Source organism: Camelina sativa, chromosome 8, assembly GCF_030686135.1.
Source record: "Camelina sativa cultivar CO46 ecotype springtype chromosome 8, ASM3068613v1".
In the NCBI taxonomy this organism is placed as follows: domain Eukaryota; kingdom Viridiplantae; phylum Streptophyta; class Magnoliopsida; order Brassicales; family Brassicaceae; genus Camelina; species Camelina sativa.
This window is the reverse complement of record NC_141887.1, coordinates 12,526,560-12,548,447: the sequence shown is the minus strand read 5'-3', so window position 1 is coordinate 12,548,447 and position 21,888 is coordinate 12,526,560. Positions and strand designations below refer to the sequence as shown.

Genomic DNA, 21,888 nt, shown 5'->3' with positions numbered 1-21,888 from the left:
GACATCGCTAACCGAGTAAATACGGAAGGGAAGGACGCATGCGGTATGGAGACGGCACGGACCGGGAAGTTGCAGTACTGAATGGTTCTCCTTATGTCGGTTTGTAACACGTCTTGGTAAATTGGGCATAACTTCTTGATAGCTGAACGGATTGTCTTGATTCTACTTCTAGGAGAAATATGACTCTCTCAGCTTTCCATAGACACCAAAGACATGAAAATGTGAGTTGTATAAATTCTTCAAAAGTTGCATGTACTGTAAAGCTCTGAATCATTCCTAAAACGTATTTTCCTTGTCTTTTGGTCCTTCTTGCTATAAAACCTGTTAAAACTTCTTGAAACCTAAAATACTTGATAATAGACATTAAAGCCTTGAAATCATATTAAACTCTTCCTAGATGCATACAAAAACTATAGTTAAAATGGGTAAAATAATGATGTTATCACTGTGCACTTTAACAAATTTAAATATGACTAGTCTTACTGCGAGATGTTTTCTTGGCAAGGAAGGATAACTTTTCACAATAACCCATATACCCGCTTACATAAAACCTTCCTTGAACTATATTGGCGCTCTAATACCAATTGTAAGATCCCGATCCTAACATTTCGTACCATACCGTACATGTCCAATAATTTAATTTAGGGCCTATAGGTTTTTAACTCATTCATTCAACAATATGCAACAAAGGCTAAGTAAAACGAGTTAAATAACTCTTAAACATGCATCCAATTAATTAAAAAGGGGTTCTAGTACAACGTAATCATGCAATAGGCTAACAAATCGTTGAAAATACTAGACCATAATTAAACTACCCAAAGCCACCATCCTCTCCCTTCCTTATCTTCGTCACGCGAGCTGGTCAGCCACACAATTCTTTGTTACCGGTGTAACATCCGTGAACCACACAATTCTTTGCTTGAGCCTATTCATTTACTTTACATTGTTACTTACTTTGTTTGCTTTGGTGTTTTGATTTCTCTTTTGTAAGGTGTATGAACTTGAGAAGTCAAGGGCAAGCAAACTTGATTGAGCTTGTTGATGACATCTACCGTGTTGAATGAGAGAATCGTCGGTTAGCAAGACAAGCTATGGATAACAACCCTCCTCCTCCTGCTGGTCATAATGGAAATGACCAACCCAATGATGATAGAGTTCCAAACCATGTACCAAGACATGAACCTCTCATTGGAGCTTATGATGCACCAAATGTCAATGGACACCGCACTAGTATTAGAGCTCCACCAGTTGAGAATAATCACTTTGAGATCAAAGCCAGTCTTATTAACATGGTGCAGGGATCAAATTTTCATGGTTTGGCAATGGAAGACCCCCTTTCTTACTTGGATCAATTTGATAGGTTTTGTGGAAATGTTAAGATCAATGGTATCTCCGAAGATGCCTTCAAGCTACGCCTCTTCCCATTCTCTCTTGGTGACAAGGCTCACATTTGGGAAAAGAATCTGCCTCACAACACCATTACCTCTTGGGATCAATGTAGGAAGGCTTTCCTCTCCAAATTCTTCTCTACTAAAAGAACAACAAGGTTAAGAAATGAGATATCAAGCTTTTCTTAAAAGGGAAATGAGAGTTTTTGTGAAGCATGGGAAAGATTCAAGGGGTACATCTCTCAATGTCCACATCATGGTTTCTCCAAAGAGTCACAGTTGAGCTCACTCTATAGAGGTGTCTTGCCTAAGTACAAAATGCTTCTTGACATAGTAAGCAATGGAAACTTCTTGGGCCAAAATGCAGAACAAGGAATGTTGTTGGTTGAGAATCTTGCTCAAAGTGATGGGAACTATGAAGAATATTATGATAGAACTCCAAGAGACTATAGTGACATGAATGAGCAGCACCGCAAGGAAATCAAAGCATTGAATGACAAGATGGATAAGATGATTCTTGCCAATCAAAAGCCTGTTCACTTTGTTACTGAGAGTGATGTCTATGAAGGGTATCAAGAGGGTATGGAAACTTGTGTTGAAGGTTAAGAAGAGGTCAATTATGTAGGTGGACAAGGGTATACCAAGTTGGATCCCAATTACCGCAACCATCCAAACCTCTCTTACTGCAACACCAATGTAAATAACCCGCAAGATTAGAGTTATCCACCACAAAAACCTCCTGGTTTTCCTTCCCAACCCAACTACCAGCCTAAACCTCAAGGGAACTACCAAACCAAGCCTCAAACCTATTCTCAGTCTCACCAACAAATGAATGCACCACACCCTCAAGGTCAAGTAGATGACACAACTGCTCTACTTAAACAAATCCTAGAAGGCCAAGGGAGAAGTGCCATTGAACTTGCCACACAAATGAAGAACATGCACAACAAGGTTGAGAATGTTTATATTGAGTTAAATGCTAAGATTGAGAGGTTGAAAACACAAGTTCAGGGCCAAGCTTCTTCCTCTTCACTAAGACAAATGGGTTCACTACCGGGAAAACCAGAGCCAAACCCAAAAGAGTTTTGCAATGTCAAATTCAAGGAAGAAGTGAACATGGTCACTAGTATGAGCTTCGGAAAATCAAAAATAGATCACCATGCTGATGAGAATAAACAGTCTATTGAAGAGATCTCTGCTCTTTTATATGGTTCTAATGTTGAGAGTTTGGTGGTTGCTAAAGTTGAGAAAACTGAGAGAGGCTCTAAGGGTAATGAGATAGTCACCAAGGAGGTTGAAAAGAAAGATGCACCAAGTGTTGATCTTCCACTTTATAATCCTCCATTCCATTTCCCCAAAGAGTTCTTACAAAAGCTAAAAACAAAGTGCTCTCAAGTTTCAAAGCTAATATGAATAGAGTTGGAGCACCTTTGCCTTATGTGGATAGCTTGTATCAAGTTCCTCTCCATATAGAGTTCATCAAAGCAATTCTAGCAAACAAAGAGAAGGTGGAAGAAATCATGGGAATCTTTGATTCACCAAGGGAACAACAGCCTGGACCTAAATCACTTTCCAAGCTTGAAGATCATGGCAGATTCACTATACCTTGTTAACTTGGTGTCTTACAACTTGATGATGCTTTATGTGATTCAGGAGCAAGTGTTAATGTGATGTCACTTGAGATGGTAAGGAGTCTTGGGATCAAAGACATGAAGCAACCCTCTTCTTCCATCATGTTTGGAGATGCTTCCTCAAAATCTCCACTTGGTTTGATTGAGAACTATCCATTCAAAGTTGGTGATTGCACAGTTCGAACAGACTTCATGGTAGTTGAGATGAAAGCAACCAACAAGCTCCCTCTCATACTAGGAACTCCCTTTCTCAACACTGTGGGGGCAAGCATTGGTTTTCAAAACAAGAGAGTAACTCTTCTTCAAGTGAATCCCAACACATCCTATCCTATCAAACCTTCCTCTACAATGTTTTGTGGAACAATCACTAGTGAAGAAGTGGCAATTAAGGAAGAGGATAAAGACTTGAATGATCAACATGAAAAGCTCCAAGTTGCTAATGTGGGGATTAAAGAGATTAAAAAGCTTGATGAGGACATTTTGGATGGTGAGTGTTTAGACTCTTTATTTGATGACCTCAAAGGAGAATCTAGAGAAGATGATTTGGGTCAAGCAAATAAAGCTGTTGACAAGAAGAAGAGGAAGAAGAAACAAACCCACCCTCCCACCTTTGTTTCATCTCCCATGACTTTGTATTTGCATCCCTTGGGGCTTGTTGATGGAGGAATAGAGTACAAAGTGAAGCACAACAGTCCTACTTCACCTGATGTGTGTTGAAACTGACTTTCTTTGTGGTGTGTGAATGAATGATGTATGGAATGATGACGTATGGAATGAATAGAAGTCAGGGTGTTTCAATTCCCCTTATGCAGTTGCAGTATAAGAGGTGTCAATCCTATCTAAGTGATTGTGAACAATTAAGATGTGCATATGAGTCTAAGTCAAGCCAATTGTAAAGATTGTTTGTCACTAACAATCCTAAAATGAGATATGAAATGCAGAAAGTAAAAACAACTAGAACAAGATACTAAATGCAAACAGAACAGACAAATTAAAGCTATAATGAAACTAGAACAGAGATAGACACTATGCTAATGAACTAATGCAAGACAAGTAATGATCAGGAAACTAAGTGAATGCAATGGAAATGAAACAAGAATGAAACAAGACAATCACAAATCAAAAACACAAGTTCTAGGGATGAACTCGAGCAGGACTCGACCGAGTGTAGGTCGAGTACGTGGTCAAGCTAGACTTAAACGTGAAAACAGAGCAACACAAGAAAAACAGAGCAATGCTAAAACTAATCAAACAACAAGCAAGCAATGATATTTAGACTAAGATTTCAATAAACAAAGAAGGCCTTGAGGAGGGATTCATGGGCTGAGCTAATCATTGTGGTTATCTAACTTGGTCAACTTATCTCAAGCAAACTTTGAGCTGATCTCTAGACATACTATTCTAAGACATGTTTAATCCACTCTCATGGCAAGAAACAATCAAACCTATGCATTTCTAGACTTGTTCTCACAAAGTAAAGAATCTACACAAGCAGGCATTAAGCAATACATCTCAAACCAAACAAGACTTCTAATCTCTTAGCAAGCCTAATGGTAAGCTGTAGATCTAGCCTTATCTATGCTCCTTAGACATTGGTGTGATGCTAAGATGCTTGAAATCAAACCCTACCTTCTCAGATATAGGATCAGCATTAAGATCATCTAGCCTAGAAGAGATCTACAACAATCAAGCTTGACCAAATCAAACAAACCACAAGATCAACCCAGCCTAACCCATCCTCAAGGTCCTAAGCAAACTACTCACAAGAACACATGGTGAAATATGTCAAAAACCCAGAAAATAATGAAACTTGCATCATTAGAAAGATGAAACAGAGATCTACAATGTTGATGAAGAAATAAAACTCGAAATCTTAATATTTTGAAAGTTATAAAACAAACAAAATACAAGGATCTAGTCTTTCTTTCTTAAACAAGTACAAAATCTAAAAATAAAAGAAAGTGCAAAAGGAATAAAATCTAAAAAAGGTAAAAACTAGGTTTTAGACTCTCTAAAAAACTGGACTCTTTGGTGGCTGCAGGTACAAGGGCCTTATATAGGAGGTGAGGTGGAAGCCCTAAAAATACAAAAAGTCAAAGTAGTCAACGGCTCGGTCAACTCGACCAGTGCTCGGTCGAGTGGCTGGTCGAGCTGGCTTCTCTCGTGCATTCTCCAGTCGGTTGAGTCCTCCTCAGCACATGGTCGAGTGGTGGTCGAGTGGTGGTCGAGTGGTGCGGTCGAGTTGGACTCCGGACCTTGATTCTACAGCCTTAACTCTCTTGTTTTCTCCTCAGGATTGCTTCACTTCTCCTCAGCATTGCTTCCATGCTCCTTAAGCTCCAAAATCACCTGTTTATGCATGAAAAGATGCAAATGCAATGCAACTATACTCTAATGCATGATTATTCCTAAAGCTACACAATAATGGCCTAAATGGATAGCAAAAGATGCAAAAGTTGTGAATAAACTAAGGGAAAACAAGGTAAAATATATGAACATCATGTGTGGTTTTTCACTTCAAAATCTTTTACCTTAAAAAGACCACACAACGCTGAAAGTGCACAGCTAATCGGTAGTAGTATTTAAGGATTGATTCCACAGAGAGAGAGAGAGAGAGAGTTGTTGTTTAGAGAATCCATCGGAAGAGATGTAAGGCCAGGACTCAATAAAATGGGGGTTTTGGTTGTCACGGTCGTAGTAAGCAATAAACGTAAATAAAAGGAAATAAAAATAAACAAAACAAGCGTTGGGCATCAAGGGAAATCGCAGGGGTTCAATGAACTATCTATCTAGGAAAGTTTAGGATTGGTTTGTTTATCTAAAACTCGGACTACGAAACAAGAATGAACCGTTAACTTATAGTTCACAAGCTAACCGTCTAAGATCACTATACTCTGAGACTCAACTGTCGCAGGCAACGATGCATAGATCAAAGCATTTTAAACAGGTTCGATTCTAATCCATGAGATTCCATAGGTAAGGGGTATGTGCTTCCTATGACTCCTCACACATATAAGCTAGGTCAAGCACACATGCAAGCTTTTGGCAAAGCACACACACTTTACATCATAGTTAGTTCATGAGGCTAACTTAAAGCATTAAGCAAAGACTTATAATTAAAGCATAGAATAAACTAGAATATAAATCTAACAAACCCTAAAAATTGCCACCGAAACTAAGATCATCTCTCCCCTTTGATTATCCCTTTAAACTCAAATAGAAAACTACTCTAGCATGTTTAAGGGAATCATCAAAGCAAAGTTTAATAAACTCATAAACATAAAAGAATACATAGAGAAAAGAGATTTAGATATTACTTCAATGATTGTCAAACAAAGTGTAGGATCTTCTTCTTTTAAAATAAAGAACAAAGCAAATAGAATAGAAAGAGTTGGTGAATCTCAAAGCTTCAAATAGAGAGACGAGAGAGGCCTTCAGGACGTCGGCCGCTCCTCTGGTCGTGTCTCTTGGCTGCTCCAATAATTTCACACACTAAACCCTAGGGCTTAGAAGAGTATTTATAGGGCTTTATTTAAGGGTAGAAACATCTTTTCTTCTTGAGTGCAGGACAAGGGACGGCGTAGGAATGTTCTAAAACATGGTGAAGACTTGGACTGGTCCTCCGTGGTGGTCGCTGGTCAGGCCTTCAATAAAAGCCCAATGGCTGAATGGTTCTCCTTACATCGGTTTGTAACACGTCTCGGTAAATTTGGCATAACGTCTTGATGAATGAATGGACTGACTTGATTCCACTTCGAGGATAAATATGATTCTCTCAGATTTCCGTAGACACCAAGTACCTCGAAATGTGAGTTGTAGAAGTTCTTGAAAAGTTGGCCGTACTGTAAAACTCTGAATCTTTCCTGAAACGTATTTTCCTTGTCTTTTGGTCCTTTTTGCTATAAAACCTGTAAAACCTTTTTGAAACCTAAAATACTTGATAATAGACATTAAAGCCTTGAAATCATGTCAAACTCATCCTAAATGCATACTAAAACTATAGCTAAAATGGGTAAAATAATGATGTTATCAACTCCCCCAGACTTAGACTTTGCTTGTCCTCAAGCAAATGATAAATCATGGAAAAGAGATTTTGAAAAATAGTGGGACCTAGGTTTTACCCCATGGTACACCACGGGTCTATTATTTTGTTGATATGATACTGTAATAGTTTACTGGTGTTTGTAGTCGATGGTGAATTGCATCTATATATATATATTGTTAACGGTTGTAGATAGGTTTTGTATAAATTCTTAATTTGGAAGTTGAGAATATACATTTTATGATTTGGTTAATTATGATTTAGGAATGAATGATATGGCATATTCTTATTTTGATTCTCAATTGATATTATTGGATTAATAGTGTATATTTAAAGCTAATAAGAACTTAGCAAATATGTAATCGTTTATTAAACGCAAATTAGATATTTCCTAAGATATATTCATCTTGAATTAGTTGCTATATTATAGGGATGTGATTACAGAATTTGTGTTATCAATTCTTTTTGTGAAACTTAGCCCTAAAAATTCGGCATGTAAATTAGATATTTCCTAAGATACAATGGGCATTAATTGGCATTAATTAGATGTAAATAAGTACGATATGGATTAAAAACCGGCCCAAAATATTCGATAATTTTAAGGAGTATCCGGATAATTAAATCGGTTATAATTTTAGTTAAAAATCTGACCCGAAGTTGGCAAAAAACCAAAAAGTGATGGCACCCTATTGTACTTTAAAAATGTATTTCGAGCTCTATATGTGGATATACTTGTTTGGTTATAAATATCCTAAGAAAATTTTTAAAATATATATCCGTTTATAAAAATTCAAATCACATCATATGCTGAAAAAAATCTAAAATTTATTTACTGTATGTATTAAATAATTAAATATAAGATTAAATAAAAGTGCAAGGAGAATTATATTTCAATCTAATATATTGATTTAAATTAGGTAGATAGTTTTTTGGAAATTAATATTATCAAATAAGGAAATGATTGTGTTTGGTTGTAAGGATTGTAGAGAATATAGTTGAAACTTGTTTGGATACAAAGATAAGAGAGGGTGACACAAAAATGTATTTACAAAATGTTAAGATAGATTCACTTATCTTTGGGGATATTGTCTTTGCACTCTTCTTCGCCTTGACATTAAGAACTTACATTTGTAATCCACCATGAGAGTCATCAAAGTTCCTTGATCCCACAATTCTTTAGAGTCTCCAGAATCTCCATTGTCATCTCTTTACATAAATTAAAGCAATAATAAAAAGTGAAATCTTATCAAGGGAAAAATCGATCAAAGGCTTGTCGACTCTCTTCAAGCCATGACTTTCTTCGTATGATTCCTTTCCTCTCCCTTTTCTCACTTCCAAGAGACCTATTTTTCCCTAAATTTCTAGGGTATCATTTTTTTTTATATAGATCCCTTGCTCTTTTTCTTCTTCTTCTTTTTTTTTTACATATTGGACAGGCTTCCATGAAATCCAAAGTATGCATTGGTTTACAAGACATCCCTTGGCTCACTTCTTTGCTACCTATATCCTTTTTTTTTTTTTTTTTTTTTTTTTTTTTTTTTTTTTTTAGAGTATTGAAGGGAAGAGAGAGGGGAACATACTTTTGAAGAAGTGCAATGTCTTGTGTGACTTAAATGTAGAGATCTATTCCAATATATACCAAATCCCTTAGCTTAAAAATTAAGTCCGGTTTAGGTCCTATAAAAGTTAGAGACAACGTTAGATCATCTGAATATCCATCGAATAGGGACTTGGTGGATTGTTGATCGGCTCACAGTCTTTCCAAACTTTGGTTACATTGTCAAGCATAATCAAGAGTCATAAGAGTGTTAATACAAATCAAATAATCCGTTAGAATAAGATCATAATCCCCTACTAGTTTTGACTCAATAAAAAAAATGTGACTCGATAAAAACGTCAAAATTATTTATGTAAAAATTGGAAAAAGGTCTCAAGTCAACAAAATAGAAAGTAGCATTAGTAAAGGATGGAACATCCTTCCCCTCAGACTTAAATCACACCGTCCTCGTTGGGAAAAAAGAAAGAGTTGAGGATTAAAAATCATAAGGAAAAGTGTAGGATTTAAGAACAATGTCACCTTGATGGAATGATGTTTAGTCGACTCTTAGAAATTTATGGTTGCCCAAAAATTGTTTATAGTTCGGCTATGGAATGAAATTGTGGTGACTAACCATTTGTAACTTCCTTTAGTTGCTTGACATCGAGTATGAACTAGGCTAAGTTCAATCGAATTCTATTTGATATATCTCTAAATGCATCCTCCTTGAAACAAAAACCTAAAACTATCAATAACAATGATAAAATAAAAATAACAAAAACATACTTAAGTAAAAGAATGGTGATGGTTGGTGGTAGGATGGTGGTGGTTCAGATTTGTCTCGCGGTACACGGGTGAACGGTCGTGGACAGCAGCAGGTACAGTGGGTATGGTACGCGGTACATGGGACATGGTACATGGCATCGACTGGTACAGCTAGTGGGGACTCTTGGCATCGATCACATGAGGGTTGTGATTGATCCGTTGCCTTTGGCTTGCTTCGGTCACGGTGAACATTGTCGGTCAGTAGGTGGTACTTGCCACTAGACATAGTGTGCATTGCCAATCCATGGTCCTTCTTCTTCCTTCTTTTTGGCTTTTCTATTTTCTATTTGTTTTGTGTTTTTTTTTATAAACCTGAAACTAAAATGCAAAGTATTAAAAGTAAAAGAAAATAAATCTTAAAAATAAAAACTTACTAGACATGGGTTACCTCCTAAGAAGCGCGCTTGTTTAACATCGTTGGCTCGACGTTAGCTTGCTTTCTCAAGCAGAATGAGGAGAGTGGGTTGTCCTTAGACAAGCTCTCTTGGATCCTTCTCCAATGTAGGTATAAGGTGGTTCTCTTGCATAATTTTCTTCTCTACACCGTCGAATTGGCGGGTTAAATGGTTTAGCTTCATAGAAAATGTCTCCATTGATGTTGGTGAGAGTCATTCTTCGGTTAGGCCAGTCCATGACGGCTCCAGCTGTGGCTAGGAATGCTCCTCCAAGTATAAGTGGTGTAAATCTCCCTTCCTCAGCATTGATAATCTGAAAATCGGTTGGAACATTGCAAATTCCAACTCTCACTTGAATGTCTCGGACCATTCCTTCGGGAACTGTGAATGAGGAGTTGACGAATCCTATGCGTATGTCCAAAGGTTGTAAGTGTCTCAAGCCTATCTCCTTGGCAGCATTGGTTGACATGATGTTGATACATGAACCAGAATCGCATAATGCATCTTCAAATTTAACTCCATTGATATAGCAAGTGATGAGGATCGACCAGGGCTATCCACTTTGTGTAGTGTGTTGAATGGGCGTGGGTAGTGTAAGGATTGATCATATAGCTCATTCATATCTTTCCTTGAATCACAACTCTCAAGAAAGAATCGGTCAATATAATAAATAGAACAAGCTTTTTCGAAAGTGGTACCTTGGGGAAGTCTCCCAACTGCTCGGTTGAAATCTCCTAGATCTCTTAGGCTTATCATGCATGGGTACCAACGGTTGTTCAAGAGGGTGAGACAACGTGGTTGATGGTCAAATTGTGTTCCCTTGAATAGCTCATCTTCGTCTTCATAAATCTCCCGTTCTTCAAGTTCTTGCAAAGGTTGGACTCCTTTGAAGGTTGTGATGGAGTCACAAGCGACATGGCAGGTTGATTCTTTTTCTCCTTGATGTGAGATGTCGTGTGAGTCGATGTTGCAGGTTTCGACCTCCATGGAACGTTGTTGCTTGTTCCCCAGGAAATCTTCTTGTCTTTAAGTAAAATAAAGTTTTCCTTTTTCTAAAAGGAAACTAGAATATTTTCCTTTTTTGAATAGGGTTTCCTTTTCTTCTCCTTCTTCCTCATCGGGTTGAGCTCCTTCTTCGTGTTTGTGTTCAGCTACACATGAGGTGAGATCCTCAATCTTAGCAACAAGAACTTGGTCTTTCTCCTTTTGTTCAGCTTCAATCTCCTTAAGCAGCTTATGGCTCTCCTTCGTTAATGTAAACTTTTCGGATAAGACTTCTCCAAAACGTTTTTGTTCAAAATCTAGACCAAACATCTTCCTCTCAGCGTCATATGCTCAGTTCTCAAGCTTCTGCACACGCCTACTTGTGTCTAAATCCTTGTTGAACAAAACTCCATACTTGGACTCATGGTCCTTTGTTAAATCAGAAACTTCATTGGCCAAGTCTCTAATGTTGATAGCATTGTCTTGAGCACTCTTGATATGTCTCTCTTGTTCTTCTTCAAGCTTATGGAACCTTCTATCCATGGCTTCAGCATCTTTAGACCTTTGCTCTTCTATGCTTTTAACTCTAACAGCAATGTCGTCCATCTTCCTTGAAAGATCAAAATCGATTTTATCAAGCTTCTCATGCAGCATCTTCATAGTCTCATCTTGAAGATCAGCTAATTGACTTATCAGGTTCAACATCTTTTCTTCTTCAGCTCTTTGTTGTGTAGACTCACGAAAATTGTCTTCAAAGACTTGGTGAGGGAATCGAATTAAATTAGGCTCTCGGCATGGATAAAGGCGGTTTAAATTAGTGTCAGCCCTCCTTGGATAAGGTCTTTGAAATAAACTTGGACGGTGACTTGGGACAGGTTCCCAATCTTCATAAACATCATATGGTGCTGGAGATGGTCGGGTTCTAGGGTTACCTCGGTAGAAAACTTCTTCTTGGTGTTGAAATTCTCGAAAATTGTAGTTTTCAGGAACTTCTTCATTGGAGATCTCGTATGTCATGCAACAGTAGAAGTCTTTGAGCTCTTCTTCTCCATCTTCTTTAGTAGATGATAGATCATATTACTCATCATTCTCTCTTGGCAAATCTTCATATCGGTATTCTATAGCTCTCTCCTCGAAATAAGCTTCTTCCTCATCGGTTAGGTAATCTTTTTCTCTAGTCCACTCCTTGGACTTGTTAGGATCGGTTGGATACTCAAATGAGGCTCCATATTCTTCTTCAGCATCAGTAGGTTGATATAATTGATCTTCACTCCAATTATTGCATTCCTCGGAGTTGTTGAATAATGTTTCTACGTTCCACTCTAGGCGGCTATCGATGGTATCGATGGTGTAGCCTAAGTTGATAAGCTTCGTACCATGATCTTCTAAATCCTCAAAGTGGTTTAAAACTTCGTCGTTGATGGTATTGATTTGTTCGTCCAAGCGTGTAACATCCTTGGTGATAGTCTCGAGTTTAGCTCCAAACTCATTACTCATCTTATCCAATTTAGCAATTAGAACTTTATCAGCCTCCTCTTGACTTGATATAAGTTCATCCATCATCTTCATAAGCTTTTCTTCAGTGTAAGAGCTCCTTGAAATGATTGGTTTGCGAGTGTCATAGAAAAAGTTTTCATTGACATCGACATGCATGAATTCTTGCGGATCAAGGTATTGGTCCGTGGCAAAGCATGGTATGTCCATGTGGTACAGAGTGTACAAGTGGTCAGCTCGGCAGTCAGCTGATCCCATAGGTGCTCGGCCTTGAGGTGGCCGAGTGAAAGAATTGCGACAAGGTCGCCTAAGCGATGGTACAACGGCTGGTCGAGAGTGACCATAGCGTGAACTGTGCAGCGAGTGGGCTTGCGGACCGGATGGGTCTCCGTTCGAGGCTAGATAATGTGACATGAGCTGTGCGATTGTGAGATTCTCAAAATCTCGTGGGAGAGCGTCGAGGTTCATCCTCAAGGTCTCCTGAAACAAGTGAAAATCAAAAAGAAAAATGAAAAAGCAAGGTGTCCTAGACGTTACTCTAGTTCCTAGACTCTTGTAAACAACAATCTCTCCCCGGCAACGGCGCCAAAAAGCTTTGATGGGTGTGGTTTTTCATTTCAAAATCTTTTACCTTAAGAAGACCACACAACGCTGAAAATGCACAGGTAATCGGTAGTAGTATTTAAGGATCGATCCCACAGAGAGAGATAGTTGTTGTTTAGAGAATCCGTCGGAAGAGATGTAAAGCTAGGACTCAATCAAAATGGTGGTTTTGGTTGTCACGGTCGTAGTAAGCAATAAACGTAAATAAACGCAAAAATAAATAAATAAAACAAGCGTTGGGCATCAAGGGAAATCGCAGGGGTTCAATGATCTATCTATCTAGGAAAGTTTAGGATTGGTTTGTTTATCTAAAACTAGGACTACGAAACACGAATGAACCGTGAACTTATAGTTCACAAGCTAACCGTCTAAGATCGCTATACTCCAAGACTCAACTGTTGCAGCCAACGACGCATAGATCAAAGCATTTTAAACAGGTTCGATTCTAATCCATGAGATTCCATAGGTAAAGGGTATGTGCTTCCTATGACTCCTCACACATCTAAGCTAGGTCAAGCACACATGCAAGCTTTTGGCCAAACACACACACTTTAGATCATATTTAGTTCATCAGGCTAACTCAAAGCATTAAGCAAAGACTTAGAAGTAAAGCATAGAATAAACTAGAATATAAATCTAACAAACCCTAAAAATTGCCACCTAAACTAAGATCATCTCCCCCCTTTGATTATCCCTTTAAACCCAACTAGAAAACTACTCTAGCATGTTTAATGGAATCATCCAAGCAAAGTTTAATAAACTTCAATGATTGTCAAACAAAGTGTAAGATCTTCTTCCTTTAGAAACAAAGAACAAAGCAAATAGAATATAAAGAGTTGGTGGATCTCAAAGCTTCAAAGAGAGGGACGAGAGAGGGCTTCAGGACGTTGGCTGCTCCTTTGGTCGTGTCTCTTGGCTGCTCCAATGATTTCACACACTAAACCCTAGGGCTTAGAAGAGTATTTATAGGGTTTTGTCTAGGTTAGGGTTTTGTAAGGGTAGAAATATCTTTTCTTCTTGAGTGCAGAACAAGGGGCAGCGTAGGAATGTTCTAGAACGTGGTGAAGACTTGGACTGGGCCGCCGTGGTGGTCGCTGGTCAGGCCTTCAATAAAAGCCCATTGGATGAATGGTTCTCCTTACGTCGGTTTGTAAGTATCGGTAAATTGGGCATAACTTCTTGATGAATGAATGAATTGACTTTATTATACTTCGAGGAGAAAGATGGCTCTCTCAGCTTTCCATAGACACCAAGTAAGTCGAAATGTAAGTTGTAGAAGTTCTCCAAAAGTTGGTCGTACTGTAAAGCTCTGAATCTTTCCTGAAATGTATTTTCCTTGTCTTTTGGTCCTTTTTGCTATAAAACCTGTAAAACCTTCTTGAAACCTAAAATACTTGATAATAGGGGCATTAAAGCTCCCCCTCTCACTCCATTCCCTCCGTTTCATAACTAGGGCCAAGGTATGGTCCTAACTTTACCACTGTCTATACCACTTTGAATCTACATTTTCATTTGTTTTCTGTTAGTCCTTTTTGTCAGCTTTTCTCACACCGAGATGGTGTGAATTAAGTTTGGGGGAGGCACTAACCATCTAACATTTTGTTTTGTTTTGATTTTTCATCTTTTGTGTGAAGCATTGTTAGTAGCTATGTTTTGAGAAAAATCAAAAAAGTTTTGAAAATTTTAAAACCAAAAAAAAAATAATGCATGTAGCTTTATATTCATTCTTGTGTTTAGGATTGAGTCTAGAAGCATTTAGTATGTATTTGCATTTGGGGATAGTGATGAAGTTGCCTTGTAAAAGTAGAGTCTTAGGATTAAACCCACAACCCTCATTTATAGTTCATTGGTGCTTGTTTAATCTTTGGGAAAAAGTGAAGAGTCTAAGCTTAAAGCATTGTGTCAGTTGAAAGCATTTTCTTCTAGTGTATCATTGCAGCATCTCTATATTATTTTGACTTTAATTTGATCTTTATATTATCTTGCTTATGGACTATGAATGCTAGCTCATGGAACTTTCATTTGGGTTAACAATCTCTATTTGCCACTCTATTTTATTTAGCCCAATATCTTGCCATACCTTTGAACCCCAACCTTTTCTTTCAAGCCTTGTGTTGATTTGTTGAGTGAGGCCTCTTTGTTGATAATGCTATAGGTTGTGAAATCTTGAGAGTATTGAGAATGACAAAGAACTGGCTCTTGTTTTAGCTAGGTTTGGAATCTTTAGAACTAGCTAATAGGACTGGTTTTGAAAGAAATAGGTGGTTAGAGTTTTGATTTGGGTAAAGGTTTGGAAACAAGAGAGATTAGGGGGGGGGGGAAAGAAAGAATTACTTGGTCAAAAGAAAAGAAAAGATCTATCTCTAAGGTTAAGTTTGGTTAAAAGCTCTAAGTCTCTTAAGAAGAAAAAGATAAAGAAAAGTCTAGCTGATGTCTCCTAGAAAAGTTTTATATAAAAAAAAAAGAGAATGCTAAAACATAGTTTAATAAGAATGGGAGTTCATCAAAAGAAGTTCCAAAGAAGTAAAAAAAAGGAGCTTATGTTTAAAGTGAAGCCTTAGATATATTCAAAAGTTTAAGACCATAAGTAAAGAAGAGAAGGGGGTTAAGTTGAATCAAGTTGAGTTTTTGGGTTAGTAAGAAAGAAAAAAGGATGAGAAAAAGGGTAGAAATGCTTCTAGGTGGGTAGAACATCAAAAACTAAGCTTTGTATGCCCAAATTATTCTCAGTCTTATATTGGTTTCACAACTGTCTAGCATTCCTCTTTGTTTGAGAGTAAACCACCCAAAAACACCATTGCCAACCACCTTTTTATTTAAAGCCTTTCCCTTAAACCAATTGAGCTTGATTCATTTTCCATTTGGAAGATCACACCAAACACTTTAATGAATGTGAATGAGATGTTCAATAGGATTGCAAGTCTTTACCAATAGATAGAAGGTGAATTAGAGTGGTGCATTGTGATAAGAATAGAAAAATATTTGTAAGGACTTTGATTGATCTTAGCACCATTGAATTACATTTAAGGACTGTGGTTTGAATCTTTTGTTGATACTTTTTGGTTCTGAATCTTTTTTTTTTCAAACCTCTCTCTCACTTTTTGTTTGGTTCTTGCTTGAGGACTAGCAAGAGATAAGTTTGGGGGAGTTGATATCTTGTGTTTTTGTTGGGTTTTAAGCCTTGTTTTTGCATAGTTTTGTTGCATAATCTTGTCATTCTAGGTTGTTTTAGGAGCATTTGTATCTAGTGTGTTATCTCTCAGGTTCTTGGAGTAATCTCAACACATTTGGAGCATTTGGACTTGTTTTGCTGCAAAGAAACAAAGAAGAGTGAGGTGGAGAAATGGCACAAGATCAGGGAGCATTACCGGCCTAGCCCATCGGCCAAACCTTGCCTGCTTGAATCCATCGGCCACCTCCCCCGGCCAAACCTTGCCCGTGTGAAGCCATCAGCCACCCTCAATCGATCCAAGTCTGGCCGATTGAACCCACTTAGGCAACGATCAGGAGCCACACACGGCCAATCCAATTGGCCAAAAGCCAACCGATTGAACTCACTTGGACCACGAACAAGAGCCGTGTGCAGACATCGGTCACATGACGCGGCCAAACCGTGGCCGATCGAGCTCAAGGTGATGAAGGACATGGAGTAACAGCGGCCAGCTCAAGCGGCCAAGTCATGGCCGATGGAGCCACACGACTTCACAAATCGGCCAAACCGACCCCGTAGCCGCCTAAGTCCTGAAACAAGGACTTTTTCAAGTATCTACTTATGAATGAATGAATGATGCAATCAATATGTAAGCAGTCAAGATGTGATCAATGCATTCAAGTTAAGCCAAATATCAAGTTTATTTGTTTCTAACAACCTAATGACAATAATGAAATGCAATGAACTAAGGCAACTTAAGACAATACTAATGCTGAATTAAATTGTACAACAAGTGCAATAAACAAGACTAAGCAGAATTAACTAATAAGCAGAAGAAAACAGGAACAGAACAATGCATAAGCCATAAAGTAAAATGGAGCTCGACCTAGCACTCGGTCGAGTGCATGGTCGAGTGGGAGGTCGAGTTGACAAGCGAATGAACAGAAACAGAGCAAATAATGAAAACAAAGCAAACAACAAGCAATTAACAATACTTAAACAGGGAAATCAATAACCAGAGAAAGGTCCTAAGGATGAATTCATGGGATGGACTCAAGCTATGGCTATCTAAATTGGTCAACAAACCTCAATCAACAATGAGATATCTCTAGACAATGATCTTCTAATACATGTTAATCCATTCTCATGACAATAACAATCAAGCCAAGATACTTCTTAGACCTAGTTCTCACTAGCTATTACATATCAAAGCAGGCATTAAACAACCAGATCATCAATGTCAAAAATCATAGTAAACATCTAATCTCTTAGAATGCTTCATGATAATCTCTATTATTAGCCTTATCTAATGAAACAAGGATTTTTCTATCTTAACCTATGAATGAATGAATGATGACATGCAAACAAACAGACTTAGGCTAAGATGATCAGAATGTAATGCAAGGTGTTTCAATTCCCTTATGATGGTGTAGCATAAAGGATGTCAATCCATAAAGAGTGTGATATGTAAGCAGTCAAGATGTGATCAATGCATTCAAGTTAAGCCAAATATCAAGTTGATTTGTTTCTAACAACCTAATGACAATAATGAAATGCAATGAACTAAGGCAACTTAAGACAATACTAATGCTGAATTAAACTGTAGAACAAGTGCAATAAACAAGACTAAGCAGAATTAACTAATAAGCAGAAGAAAACATGAACAGAACAATGCATAAGCAAGAAAGTAAAATGGAGCTCGACCTAGCACTCGGTCGAGTGCATGGTCGAGTGGGAGGTCGAGTTGACAAGAGAATGAACAGAAACAGAGCAAAAAATGAAAACAGAGCAAACAACAAGCAATTAACAATACTTAAACAGGGAAATCAATAAACAAAGAAAATCCTAAGGATGGATTCATGGGATGGACTCAAGCTATGGCTATCTAAATTGGTCAACAAACCTCAATCAACAATGAGCTATCTCTAGACAATGATCTTCTAATACATGTTAATCCATTCTCATGACAATAACAATCAAGCCAAGATACTTCTTAGACCTAGTTCTCACTAGCTATTACATATCAAAGCAGACATTAAAACCCAGATCATCAATGTCAAAAATCACTTTAAACATGTAATCTCTTAGCATGCTTCATGATAATCTCTAGCATTAGCCTTATCTAACAACTTAGACATTGGTGTGATGCTAAGAAGCTTAAGATCTATCCTTACCCTCTCAGTATAAGAATAGCATAGAGCATATCTAATCTAGAAGAGATATATAACAATCAAGCTTGACCAATCTAAACAACCATAACCTTTACCCAGCCTAATCCATCCCTAAGATCCTAAGCCACTAATAAGATCTAAAAATCATCATGAAGAACACAAACCCAGAAATTAATGAAACTATCATGACTAGAAAGATGAGATAAAGATGAACAATATTGAACAAAGAAGTGAAAGCAAATATTCAACAGATTCAAAGTTATCAAGGTTACAAATGTGTGAAAATCTAGAGAAAAGATAAGAGATGATGCAATAAAGTAAAAGAAGCTAAAAATGGCAAAAACTAGGTTATGAGGTGTCTACATGGTCTCCAGGGTCTCACCCTTTTCGGCCACAAGTGCCAGTACACATATATATAATAAAGAGAGAGAAGCCCTAGTTAGCTAGAGGACAAAACAGAGAGGCGGCAGTCAGCTCGACCATGTGCTCGGTCGAATGCATGGTCGAGTTGTTGGTCCGTCAAGTAGCTTCAGTCTTTGATCTGGCATGATATATGTTCAGTAAAATCCGTATAACTCTGGCGCAATACCTCCGATTAACTTGAAATCACCGGCATTAGAAACATAACTCCATTTCCTACAACTCTCATGAAGGATGCAGAAGCTGAATCGCAACGGCAGATCTTCATTCGGATCGATCTTTGAGGAGCTAGATATATTCATCCGACGGAGTACTCGACCGTGTGCATGCTCGAGTGCTGTGGTCGAGTGGACTTCCGAACCTTCCCGATATTCCCTATCCTCTTGTTTAGCTCCAGAAATAACAGCAAGTCCTTCCTTACCCTTTTAGAGCTCCATAATACCTAATAATACTCCAAATGCACAAATGTATGCAATGCATGCTTCTAAACATCCTAAGTGCATATTTGGACAGAAATGGTGATAAAAGCTAAGGAATCACTTCTATATGATGCAAAACATGAACTAAACAAGGCCTAAAATATGGTAAAGAGCACTCGACCATATTATCAATATGATATTATCAAGTGCTGTGCTGTTGCCCATTAGAGGCTGTATCAAGAAGCATTCTTATCTTGGGAAGCACTCCTCTATACAAGGTGCTTAGAAGTGACTCATTGCTGAAGCCATGGTGAGGACACTGAGTCTGGAATCCTTTAAACCTCTCCCAAGCTTCACAAAAGCTCTCATTATTCCTTTGAGCAAACCCAGAAATTTCATTCCTCAACCTAGCAGTTCTTGCATTGGAGAAGAACTTGGCCAGAAAAGCTTTCTTGCATGCATCACATGTGGTGATAGCTCCAGTAGGAAGAGTCTTCTCCCAAAGGTGAGCTTTGTCTCCAATAGAAAATGGGAAGAGCCTTAATTTGAATCCATCTTCACTCACTCCATTGATCTTTGTGAGTCCACATATTCTGTCAAACTCATCAAGGTGATCTAGTGGATCCTCCATTGGCAACCCATGAAATTTGTTGGCTTGTATCATTGAGATTAATCCACTCTTGATCTCAAAGTTATTGTTTGCTACTGAAGGTGGCACAATTTCAGCCCTTTGGTTGTGGGTATTGGGTGCATCTCCTGCACCAATGTGCCTTGGTCTTTGCTCATGGATAGCTGGTTGCTCCATGATGTCTTGACCTTGTTGTTGTTGAACTACTCTCCTTTGCTTATGTCTCAAACGCTTTTGTAGCCTGTGGATGTTGTCAATAGGCTGTTGAAGTCTGTCTTTGCCTTTTGACCTTGTGTGCATCAACAAACTCTACTACAGACTCGAACAGGTACACGGTCGAGCGCAGGCTCGAGTGGGTGGTCGAGTCGACTGGGAAGTAATGGCTATTTAGATCCGGCTTCTGGCTCGATCAAGTGCTCGATCACAGCTCGGTCGAGTGGTGGTCGAGTAGGTGGTCGAGTGGGTACCTGAAACACAAAACAGCCAAGCAAAGGAAGATTCAGTAACTTCACAAGTGTTTAAACGAACTTAATCTTAGACTAATATTGATCCTAAATGTCACAAAACATACTCAAATGGGCAACGACGCCAAATTGAAACTGACTCTTTTTGTGGTGTGGTGAATGAATGATGTATGGAATGACGATGTATGGAATGAATAGATGTCAGGATGTTTCAATTCCCCTTATGCAATTGTAGTATAAGAGGTGTCAATCCAATCTGAGTGTTTGTGAACAATCAAGATGTGCATATGAGTCTAAGTCAAGCCAAATGTAAAGATTGTTTGTCACTAACAATCCTATAATGAGATATGAAATGCAGAAAGTAAAACAACTAGAACAAGATACTAAATGCAAACAAAACAGACAAATTAAAGCTATAATGAAACTAGAACAGAAATAGACACTATGTTGATGAACTAATGCAAGACAAGTAATGAACAGAAAACTAAGTGAATGCAATGGAAATGAAACAGGAATGAAACAAGACAATCACAAATCATAAACACAAGTTCTGGGGACGAACTCGAGCAGCACTCGACCGAGTGTAGGTCGAGTACAGGGTCGAGCTAGCCTAAACGTGAAAACAGAGCAACACAAGAAAAACAGAGCAATGCAAAAACTAATCAAACAACAAGCAAGCAATGATATTTAGACTAAGATATTAATAAACAAAGAAGGCCTTGAGGAGGGATTCATGGGCTGAGCTAATCATTGTGGTTATCTAACTTGGTCAACAAATCTCAAGCAAACTTTGAGCTGATCTCTAGACATACTATTCTAAGACATGTTTAATCCACTCTCATGGCAAGAAACAATCAAACCTATGCATTTCTAGACTTGTTCTCACAAAGTAAAGAATCTACACAAGCAGGCATTAAGCAATACATCTCAAACCAAACAAGACTTCTAATCTCTTAGCAAGCCTAACGGTAAGCTCTAGATCTAGCATTATCTATGCTCCTTAAACATTGGTGTGATGCTAAGATGCTTGAAATCAAACCCTACCTTCTCAGATATAGGATCAGCATTAAGATCATCTAGCCTAGAAGAGATCTACAACAATCAAGCTTGACCAAATCAAATAAACCACAAGATCAACCCAGCCTAACCCATCCTCAAGGTCCTAAACAAACTACTCACAAGAACACATGGTGAAATAAGTCAAAAACCCAGAAAATATTGAAACTTGCATCATTAGAAAGATGAAACAGAGATCTACAATATTGACGAAGAAATAAAACTCGAAATCTTAATATTTTGAAAGTTATGAAACAAACAAAATACAAGAATCTAGTCTTTCTTTCTTAAACAAGTACAAAATCTAAAATAAAAGAAAGTGCAAAAGGAATAAAATCTAAAAAAGGTAAAAACTAGGTTTTAGACTCTCTAAAACGCTGGACTCTTTGGTGGCTGCAGGTACAAGGGCCTTATATAGGAGGTGAGGTGGAAGCCCTAAAAATACAAAAAGTCAAAGCAGTCAACGGCTCGGTCAACTCGACCAGTGCTCGGTCGAGTGGCTGGTCGAGCTGGCTTCTCTCGTGCATTCTCCACTCGGTCGAGTCCTTCTCAGCACACGGTCGAGTGGTGGTCGAGTGGTGCGGTCGAGTTGGACTCCGGACCTTGATTCTACAGCCTTAACTCTCTTGTTTTCTCCTCAGGATTGCTTCACTTCTCCTCAGCATTGCTTCCATGCTCCT

General features: G+C 38.2%; 2 non-coding genes across 2 annotated transcripts; one reads left to right on the top strand and one right to left on the bottom strand.

Annotated features, from left to right (window-relative positions):
• Nucleotides 1–1,544: 1,544 nt before the first annotated feature.
• LOC147940007 (small nucleolar RNA R71) lies at nt 1,545–1,651 on the bottom strand. Its single transcript, XR_015564796.1, has one exon. It is a non-coding gene; the product is annotated as a small nucleolar RNA R71 (small nucleolar RNA).
• A 17,711-nt stretch (nt 1,652–19,362) lies between these two features.
• Nucleotides 19,363–19,469, top strand: LOC147940006 (small nucleolar RNA R71). The gene has a single exon (XR_015564818.1). It is a non-coding gene; the product is annotated as a small nucleolar RNA R71 (small nucleolar RNA).
• Nucleotides 19,470–21,888: the final 2,419 nt, after the last annotated feature.